The 24,970-nt window shown below is 41.6% G+C and overlaps 1 protein-coding gene across 1 annotated transcript in view; it reads left to right on the forward strand.

Moving 5' to 3' along the window:
- Nucleotides 1-2,025: 2,025 nt before the first annotated feature.
- LOC112068855 (astrocytic phosphoprotein PEA-15) overlaps nt 2,026-24,970 on the forward strand; it is a 53,073-nt gene continuing 30,128 nt past the window's right edge. Inside the window, exon 1 of the mRNA XM_024136074.2 lies at nt 2,026-2,220. The gene's annotated coding sequence lies outside the window, so the exon portion shown is untranslated. The remainder of the gene's footprint in view (nt 2,221-24,970) is intronic.

Consider the following 24,970-nt stretch of genomic DNA (forward strand, 5'->3'; position numbering starts at 1 on the left):
GATTAAAAAGGATTTGTCAGTAGATTGTCGACTTGATTCATGTTGATAACTGCTAGCTAAGACTTTGAAAGTAAGATGTTGACATGATCAGTCCAATCAAAGCTACTGTACATATAACGTGATTTGACGTAATTTTATCTGTGGCCAATGAAATTGAGCCTTCTTGGAAGGGCACTTGTAATATAACTCTATGGCAGGCCCCAAAGTGCTGAAATTTTGGATGTCTACCCTTACTAAGGACTTAAACTTGGCGATGACATACTGTCCCCATGATTGACAGAACACTGAGCCAATCACAGCATAATGCTCCTGTTTTCTGCTGGCTCGCCCCACCACAGAAAGCACTGAGCTAAGCTGAAACACCTGCATTTTGGAGCTGCCTTACTCAAGAAACAAAAAAGAGACCATGTGTGTATGCAACTTTATTAATCAACTGAATGATATTTATTTTTTTACATTGTTTGCAAACTGCTTCGTGACACATATTAATGCCAAAATAACATGCAAAACAGGCAAGCCCCAAAAAATTAAAATATCTATCTATATATACATTTTTATTATTTTTTTTGCTAAAAATGTGGGGCTGTATGACGGGTCGACCACTGCTTATTGCACTTAAAACSTTTTGGCGGTAGGTATTCACATTTCATATCACGATATCCTGGGGTGAAACTTCCACTGTGTCCCCCCACATTCTGAAATGGCATTTTTGTCCCCCCCAGTTTGATCATTGGGATGTGATACAAAACGAGACAACGGTATACGACCATGCGGACGTCTCCGAGCGGTCGGGTAGGCTGTTCGGAGTGTTTATCCGACTGGATAAGAGAAATTATAATTAAGCAATAAGGCACGAGGGTATGTGGTATATGGCCAATATACCACGGCTAATGGCTGTTCTTAGGCGCGACGCATCGTGCCTAAGAACAATAAGGTGCCTCATTGCTATTATAAACTGGTTACCAACGTAATTAGAGCAGTAAAAATACATGTTTTGTCATACCCGTGTTATATACGATATACCAGCCAATCAGCATTCAGGGATAGAACCACCCAGTTTATGATTCAAATATATATATATGCCCCCCCCGCCCCCACTTCTAAAACCAAATTTGCGCCCCCGTGGGCACTATTTTTTTTACCAGGGCTTCTGGTTTAAAGTGTAGTGCACTATATAGGGAACACCTCTAAACCATAAACACTGCTGTGAGTGTGGCATGTCTGGGTTTAAAGTTACACTTATTTTAAATAAAGGGATACATTTGCTATCCCTTCTCTCCATCTCTCTATTCTCTCTATCTCTCGTCTAATTCTCTGACCCACTACCATCCAACCACAACATGTCAATTTAATATAGTAGGCTAACCTAATATAGTAGGCCCACAAGTTACTATCGCTGAATATACAACTGCATCAGAGTGGAGAGAAAATGATATACAAATTGGGCTTGTTTTTACTGTGACAAGGAAACCTATTCCCTCAGTTTATAGAATTCAATGTCATCTACCTCGCGCTCCTGGTTGGCGAGATGCCACGATTCTGATGCTCGCGATTCCGATGCCACACTGGATGTTAAATCGGAGGAAACAAGAGAAAAAGAGTTGGAGGACAATAACGTGTCGGGGGGGTGTGGCAGTGATGGATAGCAGCGGGATCAGGAGGAACGGAGGGATGGAAAAGGAGGTGGGATTTGCAAACCGGATAGCGCGGTGACATCATCTTGGAAAAATGTGTGTGCGCGAGTGTCAGCGAAACAACGGTATCAGACAGCGCGTGTGACCGGGAACGACAACCGAGAGAGAGAGAGAGAGAGAGAGAGAGAGAGAGAGAGAGTAAAGAAAAGGCGTTTCCATCAACGAACCGGCAAAACTGTGTATCCAGACAACCGGACGGACGGATAGAACTTGCCTGGAACAAAAACAAAGCATTTATCCACACTAGCCAATAGAATTTCGACATAACAATTGCTTTTGTAATCGCTTTTATATGTTTATAAAATAAAATCCATCACTAGACGGCGTCCCAGAGCTGACAACATCCTAAACCAACTAGCCTACATTCTGGATAGAGGAGCTGACTGAAGAAGCCGATTTTGCAGCGAGAGTGTCCGTCAATCGAATACAAAATCACATTTTGATAACTGGTAGAGAAGTGAACACTGTCTCACCCACAGAACAGGGCATCTCTCTTCGCGGACTCATAGCCTACACAAAGCCCGGGGTAAGCATACACATTTTATTAAATATTCTGGCTTCACTCACTATTTGTATGGGAGGTTATAATGTTGTCGTGTATGCGAGTGTGTTTTTCTGTTTTTGCTTTTTGTATTTGTCATTATTCAATTATATAATAATGATTGTATGCTACTACTTGATTTATCAATATTTTGGCACCATCATCAGTGAATTCCGTTACATGATGAACCATAAACCTTACTTCCATAGCGTGTATACTTTTGAGTTTCAAAACATTTGATATGACTTTCGTTTGGTTGTTGGGTTGTCTTTTGTCTTGGATGATAACCCACTTCCCAACAAGTGAACGATCCCGGCAATTATTTTTGGTTTGAATGATGAGACGTTGCTCAGGAAGAGAACCTGGCTTGAATGAACTGCTTAACCCGTGAATTTGCATTATAGGCGAATGCCTTATCCTTCAAGGACCATTTCATTTTCTCGATGTATTGATTCATCGTTAGGATGATATTGTGTAAACTGTCACTTCTGCTTTCTCAATGTCGCTGTGTAGCCTAGCCTAGGCTAATCCCATTCGTTTTTTTTTTACATTGACATCCCTAACCACATTATCTGGAACGTTCTGTGGTGTTCAATATCGGAGAGTGGTTCAACAATAGCTTAATAATCGATGCTGTTAAACAACCTGTGACCTAGCTAATGTGTTGGTGTTTTGTCGTGCCTCATCATGACTGTGAATAATGGAAATGAGGAAAATGTTGAGCACATATCATCCTTAATCCCGACCGCTGCGCGAGCCCAGCATCAGCATGCACGAATGTGTGCACGAGTGAGCAATTGGGAAAGCGAACGACCATATAGACTACTTGCTGAAAACTACTGTTAGGCTATACTGCAATGAATAACATTGATGATTGAGACAACAATGGTGTTATTAGTGACAGTACTATAATGAAATAATAATACTAATGGTAATAATTAATATTGCTATTATTGTTGGTTAATTACATGGTTGGTTGGTTAATGCATTACTAATATATTGTCATCAAAATATTATTTTGTCATTTTTGTCAGTGATTTGGTGTACAATAAACCTTGCACTACTAGGCTACAGAGCTGGAGCTGTATCAAGCGTCTCAGAGGAGGATCTGATCTGAAATCAGTTTAGCCTTTTAAACAGTGTAAACAGTGTTAGGCACAGGTCCACACGTCTCCTGATCTGTGTGCAGTGCGCACACAATGGTTGTGTAAACTTTTTTGAAACAACCAAACCCATAAAAAATATTGGTTGTATGTCAGTCGATGTATTAAATGCGTTGTACATCTATTTCAGTACAAACTGAGTGTGTACTAGTCCAACAATAGTCAGAGGAGTTGGCTAAAAACACAGATTCGGCACCAGACTATATTTATATTGTTTCAAGTCATTCTGTAGGACGATATAACGACTACAACTGTCACGCTAAGAAAGCTACTCTGCTCTGTGCTATTTAAAAAAGGACCAGTTGATTTTGTGCTGAAGGTTTTTAAATAGTTTGTCTTCCTGAAAACCCCTTTGTGTTGACTCAGAGACTGACGAAACAATCGACCGCATACATTCCCACAGACACAGACAGGACGTAGCCAAGGGGGAAGCACATTTCTGCTGTGCTGAACAGTTTTGTCCGCCGAGCAAAAAAATAAAATCGATATATCAAATGGGAGAGGCATTCCGGCCCGGCATAGAGAGAAAGAGTGAGAGAGAGAGAGAGAGAGGGGAGAGGATCATTAAACCAAAAAAGCAAGCCGTCTCAATGTCCTCTACCACCACGTCCAAGACACACACTCCGCTGTTCTCTTGACTCACTTATCGGAGCAGAACTTTCTTTACTGTGACCATTGAGCATTTTCTGACTGAGTCAATTGTGGAATCAGGAATGTCTCGCTCTGTACCTGAAGGAAAGGAAACTAATTGCATGAAATGCTTTGTCATGTTACGGTGTAAGATATGTCATTTAGCAGTGTTTCTGTATTGGGGTCTGCAGTCTCAGCACATATTTTGGAACCGACAGTAAGGGAGTCGGGATGTGCTTATGTGCTTAATATTTGCACGTTCTTCTCACTGACTTCCAGATGTAGAGGAAACTATGCCTTCAAGGGTGGGTGCTGTGTTGCATCGTTGAGCTGTCGGTGGTGTGTTGGGTTGAAGTTGAACCCTGCAGATAACTTGGGAATTTTGGAATTGGAACTCCTCCCAAAAATCTTTTAAACCGTGGTTCTGGAACATTATGTCATTCTGGAACGGATATGGAATTTTGATTCAGTCACACACGAATGCGCACACGCACACACGCACCCACCCCACCCACCCACCCACCCACCCACCCACCCACCCACACACCACACACACACACACAACACACACACACACACACAACACACACACACACACACACACACACACACACACACACACACACAAACAAATCCCCCCCCTCTCTCTCTCTCGCTCTCTCTTTCACAAGGTCAACCATCCACTGTCTGGCAGTCCAGTGGTGTGGTGGAGAGAAGGGCTTAAGCCTCACCCAGCTCTAAGCTGGGTCGGCACAAAAACCTGATTAACCCATCCAACAGTTGCTATGCTGCAGTGCTTCCATGCAGTCAGCGCCCTGGTAAAAAGTAGTGGACTATACAGTATAGGAAATATGGTGCCATTTGAGACACAGCCCATATGTAGGCTACACTATTCCTGGTTTGTTATGGATTATGGATCCTCCTGGAATCGCGTGCGCACACACACACACACACAGCAGCCCCAATCCCCCCTCCTATATGTAATCCACTCTCTGCTTCCAGATGAAAGTCTCAATAGCCGTGATTTGATTCGATATGACTTGATTCGATTGGACTGCTGTGTTTGAGAAGGGTGATTAAGTGCACAGATGGAGGTAGTGTGTGTGTGTTGTGTGTGTGTGTGTGTGTGTGTGTGTGTGTGTGTGTGTGTGTGTGTGTGTGTGTGTGTGTGTGTGTGTGTGTGTGTGTGTGTGTGTGGTTGTGTGTGTGTGTGGTGTGTGTGTGTGTGTGTGTGTGTGGTGTGTTGTGTGTGTGTGTAGTGATATCGTTGTGTTCCACAGAAAGGGGCATCTCTAACTCTTCATCTTTGTTTCTCTCTTTCTCTGTCTCACTCTTTACTGTAGATGCTAGCATGCTTATCTGTCTGCCTGTCTCTCTGTTTGTCTGCCTCTCTTTCTGTCTGCCTGTCTCAACTCTCTCTCTCTCTCTCTCTCTCTCTCTCACCATCTCTGTCTATCTCTATCATGTGTGTCTGTCTGTCCTCCCTATGAATTTGTCCTTCTACCCACCACAGTTTTGGTGGATTCCTCATACAGATGTAAGATCTTCATTTGATCACTCTTTTGTTGCAGAGAATGTTCCTGCACAGCAGCAAACGCAAACTTGTAGTGTATTCAAACGTTAGAAAGGCTTTTAAAGTTTGTAATTTCCACTTTAAAATGTCAGACTTGATTTGCCATAACGAAAAATGTATCAACCCCTACAACATTTTCCATTTATTATAATCCACATAATAATTCACATTTCCTGTTGCTGCATGGTTATTTTCCTGCGGTAGAATACTGGCTCAAATTAAGATCCAACATCTGTACATTCAGTCTGATCAGTCCAGCTGTGTGTGCGTTGGTTTTCTCTGCCTCTCCTCCTGCCTGTATCTGTGGTGGGTATGGTGGCCTGTGTGTGTCATTCAGTACCAGCAGTCAATTGTTCTGTATCTTACTACACACACAGAGCTCATGCATACACATACGTGCATGCACGCGTGCACGCACACACACACACAACATTGGAAAGTTTATCTTCAGGGGGTCTGGTCTGTGTGTGTGTGATAGAGAGAGAGAGAGAAAGGGAAATAGAGAATTAAACTAGAGGAATTAGCAATACAAAATGGTGACATATGGACCACCCGTTTTAAAACACTCTACAACAACGTTCAAATTGATGCAAACGCAGAACAATGCAAAATACATGAGAATTTGAATGGATTAGAAAAAGCTATAAAGGACAATCAAAATCCTTTGGACTCCCCAATTACTGACCAGGCGCTCTATAAGAAACTTCAGGCCCTCAAATTTAAAAAAGCATGCGGACTTGATGGCATCCTAAATGAGATGTGCAAAATTTCAATTGGCTATATTAAAACTGTTTAATTTGATCCTGAGTGTAGGTTATTTCCCAGATATCTGGAATCAAGGACTCATAACCCCGATCTTTAAGAATGGAGATTTTACCCTAACAACTACAGAGCCATTTGTGTGAGCAGTAACCTGGGGAAGGTTTTCTGTAGTATTATAAATGTAAGAGTTCTAAACTTCCTTAATAAGCACAATGTCTTAAGTAAAAGCCTAATTGGATTTATACCAAACATTGCACAACCAATCATATTTACACCCTAGACACCTTGATAGATAAACATGTCCACCAAAATAATACCAAAATTTACCCTTGCTTCATCGACTTCCAAAAAGCATTTGATTCTATTTGGCATACAGGACTGTTCTACAAAGTTATTGAAAGTGGTATAGGGTGTAAAACATATGACATAATTAAATCAACTGGCAATACGTGCAGCATCAAAATTGGATAGAGAATAACTGAATTCTTTAACCAGGAGCGGGGCCTTCGTCAGGGTTGCAACCTGAGCCCTGCACTCTTCAATATTTACATCAACGAATTGGCCACTATTCTAGAAAAATCCTCAGCCCCTGGTGTTGGTGTTAGTCTCCACAATTCAGAGGTTAAATGCCTGCTCTTCGCAGATGACCTGTGCCTGCTGTCACCCAAGGCACATTGCCTGCTAGAGTAGTACTGCCAGACCTGGGCCCTGGCAGTAAAACCCCCAAAAGGTTTTACCAAGGTCCAGATCTTAGGGAATTAGACTATTGGTACAAAATTGGTACAAAATATATAGAATATTGCACACACTACAATTACTTAGGTTTAAAAATAAGCTCAACTGGACACCTAAATGAGGCACTGAATTAACTGAGAGAGAAAGCACGCAGGGCATTCTACGCCATTAAAAAACAAATTCAAATTGAAATACCAATTAAAAATTGGCTAAAACTAATTGAATGTGTCATTGAACCAATTGCACTTTATGGCAGCGAGGTGTGGGGTCCCACTTGCAAAACAAGATTTCACCCACCCACTGGGACAAACACCCCATTGAAACCCTGTTCTGTAAGATTCTCCCACATGTCCAGAGGAAAACAAACAAACAATGCATGCAGGGCAGAATTAGGCCAATATCCACTAATAATAAAAACTCAAAAAAGAGCAAATATGTTTTGGAAACATCTAAAATACAGTGACCCCCTTTCATATCACTATCAAGCCCTGCAAAGTCAATAGCTGAGCAAAGAAAATAGTCCCCTCATCCAGCTTAGCTGGTCCTGGGGATGACTTCACAAACCTGTTCGACTAACACACTGAAGCCTCAGGACCAGAACATCCAATCAATCAGAATAAACCAAATTACAACACAGTCAAAATAAAACTACATTACTGGCCCTAAATCGACAGTACACCGTGGCAAATTATTTGACCATGGTTACTAATCAAAACCTTAGATAAACCTTGACAAGGTACAGTGAGCACAGCCTTACCATTGAGAAGGGTAGACACAGGAAAAACCTGGCTCCCTGTAGAGGAAAGGCTATGCAACCACTGCACCACAGCAGAACCAGAGACAGAGCTGCATTTCCTGACAAAATGTAAAAAATATAAAACAATTAGAGTGTCACTTCCCCAAGTTTGAAACCCTTATTCAAGGTTTCAAAGAACTCTCTGATGAGAATAGACTGCCCATCCTGTTGGGGGAGGACGCAGAGAGCTGTGGGTTGGCATCGCATGACATTGCTGCCTGCCATAAAATGAGGGACAGTGTCTGACAGACTTAACAACGTCCACATGTCCTTTATGCCATTGTTAAATTCGTGGTTATTTTGACCCTTGATTATTGTTGTTACTGTTGTCCCATTGACAATATTGATTATTATTTTAATTATGTTAATATTGTAAATCTCCAAAGTAAGCTTTGGCAATATGTACATTGTTACGTCATGCCAATAAAGCAAATTGAATTGAATTGAATTGAATTTAAAGAGAGAGAGAAAGTCTGCATCTCTAGGCAGGGAGTCTGGTCTGTGCCTGTTGCTCTGCCTCTTCATCTGCTGTTGAGATGATCAAGTGGGATAGAGAGGGTAGAGAGAGGGAGTGAGACAGTGCGACAGAGGAACAGAGAGAGGGAGAGCTAGAGAGAGCGAGTGTGAGAAAAAGCGCGAGAGAGAGAGAGAGAGAACGAGAGAGAGCGTGAGTTTGCCCATGCCAACCACTGTGTAACCAAGGAGCCAGTGTGTGTGCTGTCAGCTAGCATCAGTGTAAAAAGATGGAAAGAAAGAGAGGTGGATGGATGGATGGATGGATGGATGGATGGATGGATGGATGGATGGATGGAAGTGGGTGTATGCTACCATGGCACTGTGGATATCTCCAAACCTGGGTGCTGTTAAGAGATTTGTATTCCCCAAAAGAGCACACACACGCACACAAACACAAACAAAATCCCAAAGTCTTTTGTTTTCAATCCTTTCTGGCCCTTGTCTTTCTCGCCGTTCTTTTAGCTCAGTAAGACATGAATCTAGCCATCCATCCAGCCATTTGGGTCTTGGCCAGGCAGGGACTCTCCATCAGTTTAGTTTGCACAGACACACAAGCTTCATATTTGATCAGTTTCCCTTCTACAAAGCGAAGGTGAAAGACTTCCATTACTTCGTGGCTTTTTGTGAAGCTCAGTGCCAGATAACGATGTTAACTTGATTCCCCCGGCTTTGACATACACTATAACACAATAAAAAGACAGGCAGAGACACGCTCGGTTGGTGCGTGTGTGCTCGCTTACGTTCGTGCATGTGTGTGTGTCAGTGTGTGCATGCATGTGGGTTTGACCTTGTGCTGTGCTGTTGCTTATGTAATCCACAGGAAGATACCTAATCAAACCAAATGTTATTGGTCGCATACACCTATTTTGCAGATGTTATTCCAGGTGTAGCGAAACGCTTGTGTTCCTAGCTCCAACAGTGCAGTAATATCTAACAATACACACCTAGGGCTGTGGCGGTCACGAAATGTCATCAGCCGGTGAATGTCAAGCAAATAACTGTCGGTCTCACGGTAATTGACCGTTAATTAACATAAACACATTTAGCATCTCCTGGCTTCCACGCATAGCCTACAAGACACTGATGCTGACCTTTGGAACATCTACATTTAAAAAAGATTAATAAATCCATCATTTATTAAAGACAGGTCAAAAGATGCGTGATATGAAGAAAACGTAGTCTATTTCWGAAGAAAAAGAATAGCATTCTCTGAGTTGTCCTTATGTTAGGTCCTGATCTGGCTATGCCAAATGGCTGTGGGCTACACTAGTTCATTTAGCAGACAAGATTTGCTTAGAATTGCGTGGCATTATTTTATAGTATGAAGAATACAATTGAACAAAGCTGAATAAAATAGAATAAAATCTCCAAACGATTTGAGGGATTGCGCACCTGCGGCTATTCTATGTTGAGGAGGTTAACAAAGAAATAKGTATTCCTAGAGCTATTAATGTAACTTTAGTTGTTCTACAAACGTTGCGGTCTATGTAAAATCTATGTTTAGATTTTTAATACATTGTAAGGCTGCATGCTGCGACTTTAATGATGATTTGAAAACATTGCTTAAAATGCATGAGCTCTGCTTAGTTTTTTTTGCACAGGCTGTACACACTACATCAGTCACTCATTCACAATTTSAAAAGCACTTGATAATGCCTAGAATTTCACGGCGGCATCCCCTTTGTGTGGCCGTAATGCAACCTAAAAAAAATCCATGCCTTTTGCGGCCAGGGGCCGTTGTGCCCTTCCCCCTGGCCGTTGTGCCCTTCCCGCTGAGTGCTGCCCGCTCCTTCACGTGATTGAGTCTTTCTCACAGGCTACAAGTAAAGACAGACACATCGGGACGCAGCTGCGCGCGCCCTTATCCAATTCCGAGGTACATATTGAAGATATTGTAAGAACTGTCCACATTTACTTTTCGTCAGCCAACAAGATGAGAAGGCTTAACGAACAGCAAAAGCACTAGTCTATGTCAAGCTACTATCCCCCGTAGTACAAAGAACGACCTATTCTATTCTGTGCGATAAATTAAATATTCCAAACATAGTCTGGGACAATTGTGGGATGCGATAGATCCCAAATTAATTCAACCACTAGCATCMAAAAAAAWWTTTACGCAATGTGGCTGATGCAACAGATCAGAGCGTTTAGCTTAAAATGTTGATAAACTATTAAGCTATTTCTTCACATTATAAGCGCAGCAATGTGGACATAGTAGTAGGTTATAAGCGCAAATGTTCAATTAGAGGAAAACACCATTATCAAAAGTGACCGCAAAGGCAATTATGCATGTAATGCTTTTATTATAAAGGTGCATTTTTATGGTGAAAATGATCTTCCCCAAACTTGAAACTCACRYGCTGCTTATATATGCCAGTTAGGCTCTACACCCCTTGTAAAGCAGATTAATGTGCTTCATTTTAAGAAGTTATTTGCCAGTTTAGTTGCGATACAAATCTTATTTAAACATAGAGGCCTATGGGCTAGGCTACATGAGGTGTGCGAATATGATTTGAAAAAGTCGCAAATAAAAGGGATTATTTCTTATGCTGGGCATCGTTCACAAGTGGTAACATATAATTCACAAGTGATAGGCTAATATTGCCACCCATCAGACTATTCTTGATTTAATCTTGTCTTTACATATACTAAATAATATATGTGTGAAATTTGTTTTGATTTAGAATGGACCATTATCATGCACCTGTATCAAAACAGGGGCAGCGGGAAGAAATACATGTCATTGTCACGCCCTGACCATAGAGAGCCCTTGGTTCTCTATGGTGTAGTAGGTCAGGGCGTGACTAGGGCGTGATCTAGTATATCTATTTCTATGTCGGTGCTAATGTGGTTCCCAATTAGAGGCAGTTGATTATCGTTGCCTCTGATTGGGGATCATATTTAGGTAGCTATTTCCCCACCTGTTTTTTGTGGGATATTGATTGTTTGTTATTGTTTTTGAGAGAGTGCATGTAGCACCTCAGTACTGCACGGTCGTTGTTTGTTTCTTGGTTTGTTTTAAGTTTCACTAAAATAAAGATGTGTAACTCCAATCACGCTGCGCCTTGGTCCCGTTCTTACGACAACCGTGACAGTCATCTATGCACTTAAATAGCAAATGGAGGATGCTTTTCCCCGTGGTTTATTTTCATGCCAGCCAGGTAGACTATGCTCCTGTTGTAAATATAAGCAATGTGATTAAWATTAGGAAAGTTGAGAAATAAATATAGAGGCCATCACTCTGTTTTCTCGCTCAGTTGCATAGCCTATTGAAATGTTGGGCAACATGAGCTCATGGGCTCTGATGAAGTGTTTGATTAGATTTTCGAATACATTTGCATTGATGCCAGAGTGATTAGAAGGACAATAGATTGCTGAGTACCAGGCAGTTAGCAAGTTTGGTAGGCTACTAATGACCATCATCAGCTCTGTAATTACCGTGACTAAACGGTCACGTGGAATTTGACTGCCTTCATGACTCGTGACCGCCGGTGTGGTGGTAATATGGTCACCGCAACAGCCCGATACACAACAATACACACAAATCTAAAAAGTAATAGAATGGAATGAAGAAATATAGAAATATATAAAAATATGTGATGGGATTTGTAGACAATATGGAGAGTATATGGATAGAATATGTAGTATATCTGAAGAATAGGATATGTACAGCAATAGTTAAATAGCATGTACTTGACTAGAGTACAGTATATACATATGAAGTGGGTAAAACAGTTTGTAAACAGTATTCCATGACCATGTACATAGGGCAGCAGCCTCTGTAAGTTGCATGGTAGAGTAACCGGGTGGTAGCTGTCTTGTGACAGTGACTTAAGTTCAGGGCAGGGTACTGGGTGGGGGCCGTCTACTGGTGACTATTTAACGGTCTGATGGCCTTGAGATAGAAGCTGTTTTTCAGTCTCTCGGTCCCAGCTTTGATGCACCTCTACTGACCTTGCCTTCTGGATGGTAGCTGGGTGAACAGGCCATGGCTCGGCTGGGTGAGGTCCTTGAAGATCGTCTTGGCCTTCCCGTGACACCAGATGCTGTAGATGTCCTGGAGGGCAGGCAGCGTGCCCCCGGTGATGCGTTGGGCAGACCACACCACCCTTCAGAGAGCCCTGCGGTCGCGGACGGTGCAGTTGCCGTACCAGGCGGTGATACAGCCCGACAGGATGCTCTCAATGGTGCATCTGTAAAAGTTTGTGAGGGTCTTATGGGCCAAGCCAAATTTGTTCAGCCTCCTGAGATTGAAGAGGAGCTGTTGCCCCGTCTTCACCACACTGTCTGTGTGGGTGGACCATTTCAGATTGTCAGTGACGTGTAGGCCGAGGAACTTGAAGCTTTTCACCTTCTCCACTGCGGCCCCATCGATGTGGATGGGGTCGTGATCCTTCAGCTGTCTCCTGAAGTCCACGATCAGCTCTTTTGTGTTGTTGAGGGAGAGGTTATTTTCCTGGCACCACTCCGCCAGGGCCCTCATCTCCTCCCTGTAGGCTGTCTCGTCGTTGTTGGTAATCACGCCTACCACTGTTGTGTCATCTCTTTCCTTATCTTATAGGTACTGCATTTGGTGTGCAGGAAAATTTGCAGCACCAAATGAGTGATCAAATTAAGATCCTACATCTGAGGCACTTTCTCAGACATGTTACATTGTGTTGACTGTGTGTTATGTCATGTGTTTGGACAAGTGTTTTCATTCTGTAAAGCCAGTTAATAATATTGGTTAGTAAAACACATGTGCAGAAGGATTAGTGTATATACCACGAGCTCAGTCCCTGTCAGCTTATCAACAGCTGCCGTTTGTCTGAAATACACACACACACGCACACACACACACACACACACACACACACACACACACACACACACACACACACCACACACACACACACACACACACACACACACACACACACATACATACACACACACACAGAGAGAGACATACACACACACAGTCTACTTCCCATTGAATGTGGGCCAAACTCCTGATTATAGTCACCCTGCTCAGCTCTGCTGTCTGAAAATAGCCCAGCGGCAGGATGGGAGGAAAATGGCCGACGTTTTGTATTGGGGATTTATTTGGCTAATTAAATAAATCAGAGGGAGGACAGGACAGGAAAGGACAGCGGCTTTGACTTTGACATTGAAAAGTAATACTAATACTCCTGTTTGTTTTGACGAGAATAACAAAAGCCTCCTACTTTAAGTCCCGTAGAGATGAAAACACTGGAAAAAGAGAGGGAAAGACACTGCAGGAAAAAGAGGGAGAAAAGGGGAAGCTGAAGAGTGATGGTGAGGGTTCGAGCACTTTGCGAGATGCCCAAACGGTTACTGAACGAGGGCTGGGCCAGATGAGTGTGTGTGTGGGGAGGGGGAAGGCACCTGTTTGTGAAGCTATTGTCTATATTTCAAGCTGTTTTCCATTGATTCTGAGTCAGCCGTAACGTGTTGCGAAACAAATGATAACGGGCTATTTACTGCAAGACCTGATCCCAGTTCAGCAGACGTCAAGGTTTCAGGTGTCAGCTGGTGGTTATGTAATGACATCCTGTATGTTCTATACCCAACAGATCCAGGGTTGCTTTTGATTCTCGGCTCCTAATGGGTAACCTGATCCTATAGGACATCTGTATGGTTAGGGGCAAGTGGGTGTGGTTCCTTGACAATTTATTCTTAAAACGAGAGGCCGCCAGGATCTTCAATTGAAAGACTCTTGCTCCCTTCGGTCTCAACGTCGAGTTTGATCTGAAGCCATTCTTGTGATTGTTGTGTTTCTGCTACCCATTGCAAATAATGTTTGTAGGCCAATGTAGCCAAATCTATGATCTTATGGTATCCATTCATGCTTTTTTCTATCTTCTATTTATATCTGTAAATCAACCAATGAAGTCAAGCCAGGATTGCAGACACCTGTGTGTGTGTGTGTCCTTTCAAACTATATAAACTAGTGACTAGTGTTTGTCGTGATACCTTAATGAAGACAGTTTGGCTGTTGAAAAGTCGGTTATAAAATGATTGCGTCTGAGCTCCTAGTGTGCTGCTCTCCTTTTTTTTTCACGAGGAAAGTCGGCAACTACAGCCAGGAATGTTACATTGCTTGACTTTTCTTTCAGATGGGAAGGAGGGACGAAAGGAGGGATAGGGGAAGGAGGGGGGGAGAGGGAAAGGAGTGCATCTTTTCAGAAGAGGAGGGGGAGGAGGGAAAAGGAGGAGTGTGTCTGAGTCACCTACAGTTACAGACATCCTCGGGAAAGAGGGAGAGACCGAAAGAGAGGAGAGGAGAGCAGTAGGCTTGGGCGGTATACCGTATACACGATATATCGGGGTATTTGGAAAATACCATCAATACCGTTGAAACTATTCCTTTGAAGTTTTTTAATAAAATCAAATATTTGTCGCTACTTTTGAAGTTATTACCTGCAGTCAACTTGTGCAATACGTTAGGATATAAAGCAGATTGTGTTCTTCAGTTTATTTTACGTTATGAAGCTCACCGTAGTTCCCCGGAACAGTTGAGCCAGTCACATGTTTGTTTGTAAGTAGCACGATGGGAGAAAGCGGGAGCTGGTGAGTCCACAGCGTTCTATATCTATCAGAGTCTCTGTTGTGCGGTGCACATAAGGTGATGAAGCGACACTTGTATGCAATTCACTACTGAATGTTTGCGATCAGACATCTTATAATTGCTTTCTGCCAGGAGTCACAGAGCTCTGGGTGAGTTATCTGTACAGCCGCCATTTTTTCCCCTCTGCTTCCTACTAGCGTTATTTTCTTCTTCTCCCCTCTGCTCCGTGTACACATGGTGCTCTTCCTTCAGGAAAGCATGCATCACATCTTTGTTCATTTGCGTAATTTCTCTCGTTCACTTTCGCTTGTAAATGTCCACGCTCACCAACAATGACGTTCGGTAGCTACTAGCTATGCTTGTATAACTTTATGAGCTGGATTTGCCTGTCTTTGCAATTAGTTTAATGTTTATTTTCACTGGTTAGAATTTAGGTAACGGTGATTTTGCTATTAGTTTGTGCAAAATTTGTTTGTGTTCTGGTAATAGAGGCTTTTCTTGCATTTTTAGCTCCCCCTTGTGTGCTATGCCGGTAATACCGTAAATCCTGGGATATGGAAAAGGACGGTAGGACTATATGACAATCTGGATACTGCCAAAGCCTAGAGAGGAGGAAGTTATCATTCAAGTCATGGCAGTCACTCTTATCCATTGGCTTAAAGGGGATAGTGTCACTCAGATCTGATGATGTCAATGTGGGGAAAGATAGGTGACCTCACCTTATCTTCCCTTCTTTGTGGTATATATTTATACTATAATAGCTGTATTTGAGCCACTGACCACCCCTCCCGTGCCCTTCTAGTTCATCTACATCTATATTATAATAGCTCAAACCCACACTTAGCGTTACAGTCCGTGTGTAAATAAGTAGTATGTTGCAGAGATAAACAATCAATTAGAGAATGACTTCACTCCCAAGCAGCATCACTGTGTGATTCTACACTTTACAGCATGATGTGTGTGTGTGTGTGTGTGCTTGTCTGTGTACACTTCGCTATTTTCCATTAGCGGAATCAGCAGCAGTGAGGAGGAGGAGGAGGAAGCAATATGATTCAGAGAAAATTAAACTCAATCAATCATCCAATCCTCATCTTCCTGTGTTTGTGTGTGAACTGGCTTCCTGGAGCAAGATTGGAGGACATTACCAGAGGACATTACCAGTGGCAATTTTGCCTATTAAGGGGCACTTGGTCGAGCGAAGATACAGCGCCCTATGGGGTGTCAATGTAACAGTAATGGCCATGTTGTACACTCTCATACTAAACCAACCAATGGAGAGAAGTAAAGGGAGAAGTAATATGTTTTGGCATGGAATTCATCTTTTAAACAAAATTGTAGCATGTTACAAATGGTACCTCATATGATGCAAGAGCTAGACAGTGTTTTAGTGACTGTTTGAGTTGTCGTGCACAACCATTCGACGTGGACAGGGTCAACACACACACACACACACACAGCATTGTTCTAGTCTAAGTGTTCTTCATTTCTTTCATCAAGCATTCGTGCGTAACTGTGTGAGTGGATTTGTGCACCTGTTTGCATATTGCAGTGTGTGTATTTGAATGTGTAGGAGGCTGCAATATTGGTTGTGTGTTAGGCTGTTGACAGCAGTGTGAACGTCATGTGGTTGTTTTTCACCCTGTGAGAAGTTGTCAGCCAAGTTATAGCACTCTTTCTTTCTTTCTTTCTTTCTTCCTTTCTCTCTCTCTCTCTCAATTCAATTCAATTCAAGGGCTTTATTGACATGGGAAACATTATTAACATTGCCAAAGCAAGTGAAGTAGATGATAAACAAAAGTGAAATAAACAATACAAACATTGTTTGCAATGTTTACAAATACAGTGAACATTACAATTATAAAACATGAGCTGGCGCACACCCAGAAAAATCATTTTGTGTGGAGGTGCTGACTAACGGCGAATAAACTATAAACAATTAAAAATAAAGAGAGTCACACACTCCATATATCAACTCCCAGTAATTTATTGGGTAAATCACCAATGTTTCGGCATCACTGTGCCTTCTTCAGGGTAATGTCATGAATACTTGAACCAGGTTATGTAGACACACAGTGCAATTAGTGCAACCAATGACAGTAGTGAGGGGTGTGTCATAATGATGAAGTTAATTAGAATGAATTGAGTGAAACTGTTAAAAAAAATATATAGTTTATAGCATATTAAATATATTAGGCTATTGTTATCATATGGAAATGTAATTTAATATTGTACATAATATTAGCATCAACATACATTATTGTTTAATTTAATTTCACATATTTAATTGTTTCCTGTTTCATTTATATGTGTTACATGTAATTTTTTGGTTCAACCCTAATGCATAATAAGCATCATCAACAGGGTGAACATATTAGGTGTACGCTAATAAGCTGTAGAAAGAATATATACATTAATAAATAAGTTCATAAAAGAGAGAATTGTACATAAGAAGGGCCTGAGATCAAAGTCAATATTCAGACCACTAGGGGTCAATGTTTTTAGATCGGATATCCAGTAAGCCTCCCTTTGTAGTAGTAGGATCTCGATGTTACCTCCTCTCCTTGGTAGAGCAACATGCTCAATGCCTTGTGTATTTGAGGGAGGAGATTGGATGGTTAGCTTCAACAAAGTGAGCTGCTACTCGATAGTCAGTGTTCTTACACCTGATTGAGCTGCCGTGTTCAGCTATGCGTTGTTCTAATTGTATTTTCGTTTATCCTACGTAGGCTTTTCCACATGAACAGGTGATGAGATAGATTACTCCCTTGGTCTTGCATGAGATGACACCCCTAACAGGGATTTTTCGGACCTGTACCTGGGTGTCTGAAGAAGGATGTTTTTATAGTGCTATTGCACTTTGCGAATGAGCCACATTTGTAGTTCCCATTTGGAAAGGGAAAGGGGGGATACCTAGTCAATTGTACATCTGAATGCGTTCAGCTGAAACGGCTCTTCCGCATTTAACCCAATGGGTGTCAAGAGTGTCTGAGTGCAAAAGGACGGTTGCGTTGTTGTTCTTCGGTTGAGTTTGAAGTAATTCCTCTCTTGATTTGTTTGATATTTACATCATTGCAGCATCAAGAGTTTTGTACTTGTAGCCTCTAATTTTTTTTTTGCATTGCTGTCAAAATCTGTCTGGTGGTCACAGATTCGTTTAACCCTGCATAACTGGCTGTATGGTAGACCATTCTTGAGGGGAAGGGGATGCATGCTATCCGCACATAGCAAAGTATTGCGGTCTGTGGGCTTTGTGTATAAATCTATGTGTAATGCATCATTCTCTTTGATCATCCATAAGTCCAGGTAGTTTATTTTTCTCTCATCAGTCTGCATGGTGAATTTGAGCCATTCAGAGCTCTCGTTTAGTCGAGTTTGGAATTAATTTAGTTCCTGCTGACTTCCTTCCCAGAGCACAAAGACATCGTCTATGTATCTCTTCCATAGGAGGATTTTAGAAAGTAGGGGGTGTGTCTCTGTTTTGTAAATGAGTGCTTCCTAAAATTGGCCCACATACAGGCTTGCATATTTGGGTGAAAGTAAACATTACACCCACAAAAGTTCCAAAAGAATAAAGACATTTCAAATGTCATATTATGTGCAAATAGTTAAAGTACAAAAGGGAAAATAAATAAACATAAATATGGGTTGTATTTACAATGATGTTTGTTCTTCACTGGTTTCCCTTTTCTTGTGGCAACAGGTCACAAATCTTGCTGCTGATATGGGATTGTTTTCGAATTCTTTGTGGGTCTGTATAATCTGAGGGAAATATGTGTCTCTAATATGGTCATACATTTGGCAGGAGGTTAGGAAGTACAGCTCAGTTTCCACCTCATTTTGTGGGCAGTGTGCACATAGCCTGTCTGCCTATGGCGGCCTTTCTCAATAGCAAGGCTATGCTCACTGAGTCTGTACATAGTCAAAGCTTTCCTTAAGTTTGGGTCAGTCACAGTGGTAAGGTATTCTGTTTAGGGCCAAATGGCATTCTAGTTCGCTCTGTTTTTTTGTTAATACTTTCCAATGTGTCAAGTAATTATCTTTTTGTTTTCTCATGATTTGGTTGGGTCTAATTGTGTTGCTGTCCTGGGGCTCTGTTTGTGTTTGTGAACAGAGCCCCAGGACCAGCTGTAGTTCATTCAATGTAATTGGAGAATCCAGTGGGTTCTGGTAGTCTTTAATAGTTGATTCTAAGATTTGTATTTGATCATGTATATGTTTTTGCTGTTTGTTCCATACATCTCCGTTTTGGATAGAAAACTCTTTGTGTTGTTGTTTGTTTAGTGTTTTCCAATTTTCCCAGAAGTGGCTTTAGGGTCAATGGATTCTTCAATTATATTCAGCTGATTTCTGATGAGCTGTTCCTTCTTTTTCTGAAGTGTATTTCTGTTTTGTTTCAGTGATTCACCATAGTGAAGGTGTAGGCTCAGGTTTTCTGGGTCTCTATGTGTTTGGTTGGATAGGTTTCTCAATTTCTTTCTTAGGTTTTTGCATTCTTCATCAAACCATTTGTCATTGTTGTTCATTTTCTTCGGTTTTCTGCTTGACATTTTTAGATTTGATAGGGAAGCTGAGAGGTCAAATATAATGTTTAGGTGTTCTACTGCCAAGTTTACACCTTCACTATTACAGTGAAACATTTTGTCCGGGAAGTTGTCTAAAAGGGATTGAATTAGTTTTTTGCCTAATTGTTTTTTGGTACGTTTCCACACTACTTTCCTTCCATCTATAGCATTTCTTAATATTATTCAGTTCCTTCTTCCATGGTGTTATCTGGAGATGGGCAATTAAAGAGTGGGAGGGGGCAAGGGACCAGGATCTGAGAGAGAGAGATAACAGTCTTAGTAGAGAGAAAGGAGAAAGAGGATAAAGGCTTCCGCGTGCTTCCCAGCCAAAAAAGACTTTGCGCATACAGTGCATTCGGAAAGTATTCAGACCCCTTGACTTTTATGTTACGTTACAGCCTTATTCTAAAATGGCATCCAAATGGCGAAGGTTCACCTTCCAGCAGGACAACGACCATAAGCACACAGCCAAGACAATGCAGGAGGGGCTTCGGGACAAGTCTCTGAATGTCCTTGAGTGGCCCAGCCAGAGCCCGGACTTGAACCCGATCAAACATCTCTTGAGAGACCTGAAAAGAGCTGTGCAGCGACCCTCCCCATCCAACCTGACAGAGCTTGAGAGGATCTGCAGAGAAGAATGGGAGAAACTCCCCAAATACACGTGTGCCAAGCTTGTAGCGTCATACCCAAGAACACTCAAGGATGCAATCGCTGCCAAAAGTGATTCAACAAAGTACTGAGTAAAGGGTTTGAATGCTTATGTAAATGTTGTGCATTGTTATTATGGGGTATTGTGTGTAGATTGATGAGAAAAAAATAACAATTTAATCAATTTTAGAATAAAGCTGTAACATAAACATAATGTGGAAAAATTGAAAGGGTCTGAAAACTTTCCGAATGCACTGTTTGTTTCCAATGCCAATAAAGTGCCTTTGAATTTAATTGAGAGGGTGTGGAGGGAGAAAGAGAGGGAGGAGAGGGAGAGGGAAACAGAAGAGGTGTTGGAAGAGCGGGAAGGTGATGAAAGGAATGAAAGAACAAGCTGTTTTCTCCTTTAACACTTGTCGGAGGTTTGACGTCATCCAAGTGGCGGGTCTTACCTAAGACTAGTGTGTGTGTGTGTGTGTGTGTGTGTGTGTGTATGTGTTTGTGTGTGTCCTGTCTAAGACTAGGCTGTGGACCCAGCCCTCAGTAAAGCGAGGAAGAATTGGATTTAAGTCTCCTATAACTTCAGACAAAGCTGAATCATTGTGCTCACATCCATTCACTCATAAACTCAAGTTACACAAACCGACACACACACCACACACACATACACATGCACACCTGCACATGCTGATGAATACTAACAAATACTCTTGTTGATGCTGGATGATCATTGACCTCCACTCTGTTGACTTGATGACCTTTTAACCTTAACTCAATGTGGCTCCAGGAAATTAGTGGCTCTCGACATTTGAGAGCTGATTAAAAACATGTAAAGCATGTGACAAGTGCTCACTACTCTCTTTCATTAGGCCACACGCGAAATACCCAATATTCTTTGCTTCTCTGTTCTCCATTCTCTCTCTCTCTCTCTCTCTCTCTCTCTCTCTCTCTCCCTCTCTCTCTCTCTAAAAGCTTGGGGTCACTTAGAAATGTTTTTGTTTTTGTTAATATTGTAAATTACTTTTGTAGCTGGAAAGTAAAAAAAAAAAAAAAAAAGCTTTTCTTTCAAAAACAAGGACATTTCTAAGTGACCCCAAACTTTTGAACGGTACTGTATATCTCTCTTACCCTCCAGCATCTCGCCTCTTGTCTCCTTGATTCCTGTGTGTTCATCTCCCACTCCCACACCCCATTAGGCGGCATCCCAAATGGCACCCTTTTCCCTGCATATTGCACTACTTTTGACTAGAGCTCTGGTCAAAAGTAGTGCACTATAAAGGGAATAGGGTGCCATTTGGTATGCAGCCTAGGAGCTACCAGACATAACCCCAGACTTGTCTGGTTTACTTGATTATAAAAGACCTATCAAAATGTCTATCTGAGCAGGCTTAAGGGCAAGATGTCCTCAAAATGTCTGTGTCTGTGTGTCTGTCAGTGTGTGTGTGTGTCTGTCTTCTCTCTCTCAATCTCCATCTCTCTCTCCATCTATGATTCAGTTTTAGCTCTCATTAGCAGTAGTAGTCTTAAGGTGTCACATTGTCACTTGGGTGGCTCTGGATCTAGCTCTGTCTATGCCTAATTAGTGCAGTAGTTGTCAGTTATTTTATTCTCTGTTGATAGAAGAAACGTTGCTGTTATGTGTTGACTCATAGCGGAGACAGAGGGTGAGAGAAGAAAATAAATGGGGAAAGGAAGCGATAGAAGGAAAGACGGGAGTAAAGATATATTTTTGACATTTGGTTCACAACAGGATGTCTTGAGAATGATGTCATAAACATATGATTCACACACACGGCAGTGAAAAGTCACAAATTATTAAGTGGGGCAAACGCTTACACTTCTCTCTCTCCCACACAGAGAGAGAGAGAGAGAGAAAGAGAGAGAGTTCTCACCACACACACAAGCACTCATTCCTGTTACTCAGCGCTCATTCCTGTTACTCCGGCTCATCTGGTTACTTCAGCGCTCATTCCTGTTACTGCAGCGCTTCATATCCTGTGACCCAATGTTCAACCTATGTCTTTAATTGTTTTTTTTACAAATAATAAAGATAAACCACATTATTTTTCAATTAATGTTGGTCCATCATTTAAACATTGCTTTGATAAATCACATGATACGATCTTTTTTATCAAACTTTAGTTGGGGTCTCCCTTAAAAAAAAAATGGCTTGTATTTTTAAAAGAAATACATTTCACCTGCATATGTTGCTTTAGCTACAGATATATATTATTGAACATTTAACATCTTTTTTTCTTTAAAAATCCCCCACTTTATATGATGGGAAAAACAATTAAAGCTGTCGGCATGACTTTAAATTGATATTTAACAGTTTAAGAGTTTGCCATTGACATTAAACATTTTGACATAGTTAACAGTTGCTATTAGATACAGTTGCTAGAAAAAAGAATACAAGAATGAAGTTCATTTTGGAAAAGTTATAACATGCCAAATGGCAACCGATTCGTGGAATGGCCCACAGACACACAGAGTCTCTTTGTGTCCCAAATTGCCATCATATTCCCTATGTAGAGCACCTACTCTTGACCAGGGCCCATAGTAGTACACTATATAGGGATTACAAACACACACACATTTTAAGGGGACGAATAGCCAGTCTTCAGTAATTCTTTAATCCTCAAAATAATCCGTGTTCGGAGGGCTAAACAACCACATAAGTAGTCTTCCGCACCTGGTAAACACTCAAATTAGAAGTCATTAGAACTGCTACTTGCCGTAAGCCACTAATGTTTGCAGGTAGCATTAGCGGCTAACATGAGCAGATAGCATCAGGAGGATTATGAATAGTTGCAAATTAGGCAGCAAAAAGTGCACGGTTAGATTCAGCTAGCGTCATAAATTGCATGGATTCCTAGCAATTTAGACTCTGACTGAAGGCATAGCATATATACTGTACGGTGGAATTGTTTGAAGGATTGTGTTTTGTGTAGTGCATGCACAATAGCTCCTTCTAGACAAAGAATCATGCTGACGTTCACTTGCATTGTGAGGGACGAGCATTGAGCTATTAGCATCCCTTCCAAATCAAAAGCACCTGTTGAATGCACATAGGCTAATTATCTAGTAGTATCTTTATTGTTTTCTCATGAATTGGTTGGGTCTAATTGTGTTGCTGTCCTGGGCTTCTGGGGGTCTCTCCTTTCTCCCCCTTGTCTCTCTCTCTCTCCCCTTTGTCTCTCTTCTTCTCTCTCCCCCTCCCTCTCCACCTCCCCCCACCCCCTCTCTGCTTTATTCTGTCCTAGATGACAATGTATTGCATCAGGCAGAGACTGTCTGGAGAAAAAAAAACACCAATACACATCACTTCTATCCCATAATTCACTGCAACAAATTCAATTTTTTTGTGACCAACTTTTTATTTATACTGACAAAAATATGGACGCAACATGCAACAATCATTGCTTTTACTGGAGTTACAGTTCATATGAGGAAATCAGTTCAATTGAAATAAATAAATGTGAGCCCTAATCTATGGATTTCACATGACTGGGAACAGATATGTATCTGTTGGTCACAGATACCTTAAAAAACGGGCCTCAGGATCCATCACGGGATTTTTGTGCATTCAAATTGCCATATAAAATGCAATTGTGTTTCGTTGTCCGTAGCTTTATACCGGCCCATACCATACCCCCACCGCCACCATGCGGGCATCTGTTCACAATGTTGACATCAGCCAAACCGCCCAGTCTGCGGTTGCGAGGCCGTTGGACATACTGCAAATTCTCTAAAATGACCATTGGAGGCATGTTATTATTAGGGAAATTAACATCAAATTATCTGGCAAACAGCTCTGGTGGATTTTGCAGTCAGTATGCCAATTGCACGCCCCCTCAAAATTTAAGAACATAGGTGGCATTGTGTTACGTGACAAAACTGCACATTTCAGAGTGGCCTTTTATTGTCCACAGCACCAGGTGCACCTGTGTAATGATCATGCTGTTTAAGTCAGCTCCTTGATATGCCACACCTGTCCAGGGGATGGATCTATCTTGGCAAAGGAAGAAATGCTCGTAACAGGGATGTAAAACATATTTGTGCACACAATTGAGAGAAACAAGCTTTTTGTGCGTATGGACACATTTCTGGATCTTTTCTTTCAGCTCATGAAATATCGGACCAAACACCATTACATGATGCTTTCAATTTGTATCATGTTAGTTATTGGTCCTTTTTTTCAGAGGAGTACACAGAAACAATGAATTAAATGCACACCAAAGATAACCCCAAAACCATTCTTCCCCCTCAAACAAATTTCAGGATTAAGTACTTACAGGTAAATAATGTGCAGGATATGGTGATGGCAAGGGGGACTAGTATTTTATATGTATAATTTTATGTGAAGTCGTGGTGTGGTTGCTGTGTGTGTGTGATGTGTGTGGTGTGTTTGTGACTGTCGAAGTGGTTGACACACAAATGGAATGGAATACTATAGTGTTGATGTAAGTCATGAAATCTAACTTCAAAATGTATTCAGTAATTACTAAATGCGCTTATTAGTGCTCTGCGTTAGCGCCAGATAAAAATATCCTTCTGCCTCTGGGTGCAGGGGAAAGGGAAAGACAAACAGAGAGGAAGTGAAAGGAACGAGAGAGAAATGCGGGTTTGGAAAAGGACAAGGGTCTCTCTCTCTTCTCTCTCTCTCTCTTCTCTCTCTCATCTCCTCTCTCGTCCATCTCGTCTCTCTCCTTGCTCTCTCTCTCTCTCTCTCTCCTCGTTCTAATCTCTCTCTCTCTCTCTCTCTCTCTCTCTCTCTTC

The sequence above is a fragment of the Salvelinus sp. IW2-2015 genome, unplaced genomic scaffold (assembly GCF_002910315.2).
Source record: "Salvelinus sp. IW2-2015 unplaced genomic scaffold, ASM291031v2 Un_scaffold775, whole genome shotgun sequence".
Taxonomy (NCBI): Eukaryota; Metazoa; Chordata; class Actinopteri; order Salmoniformes; family Salmonidae; genus Salvelinus; species Salvelinus sp. IW2-2015.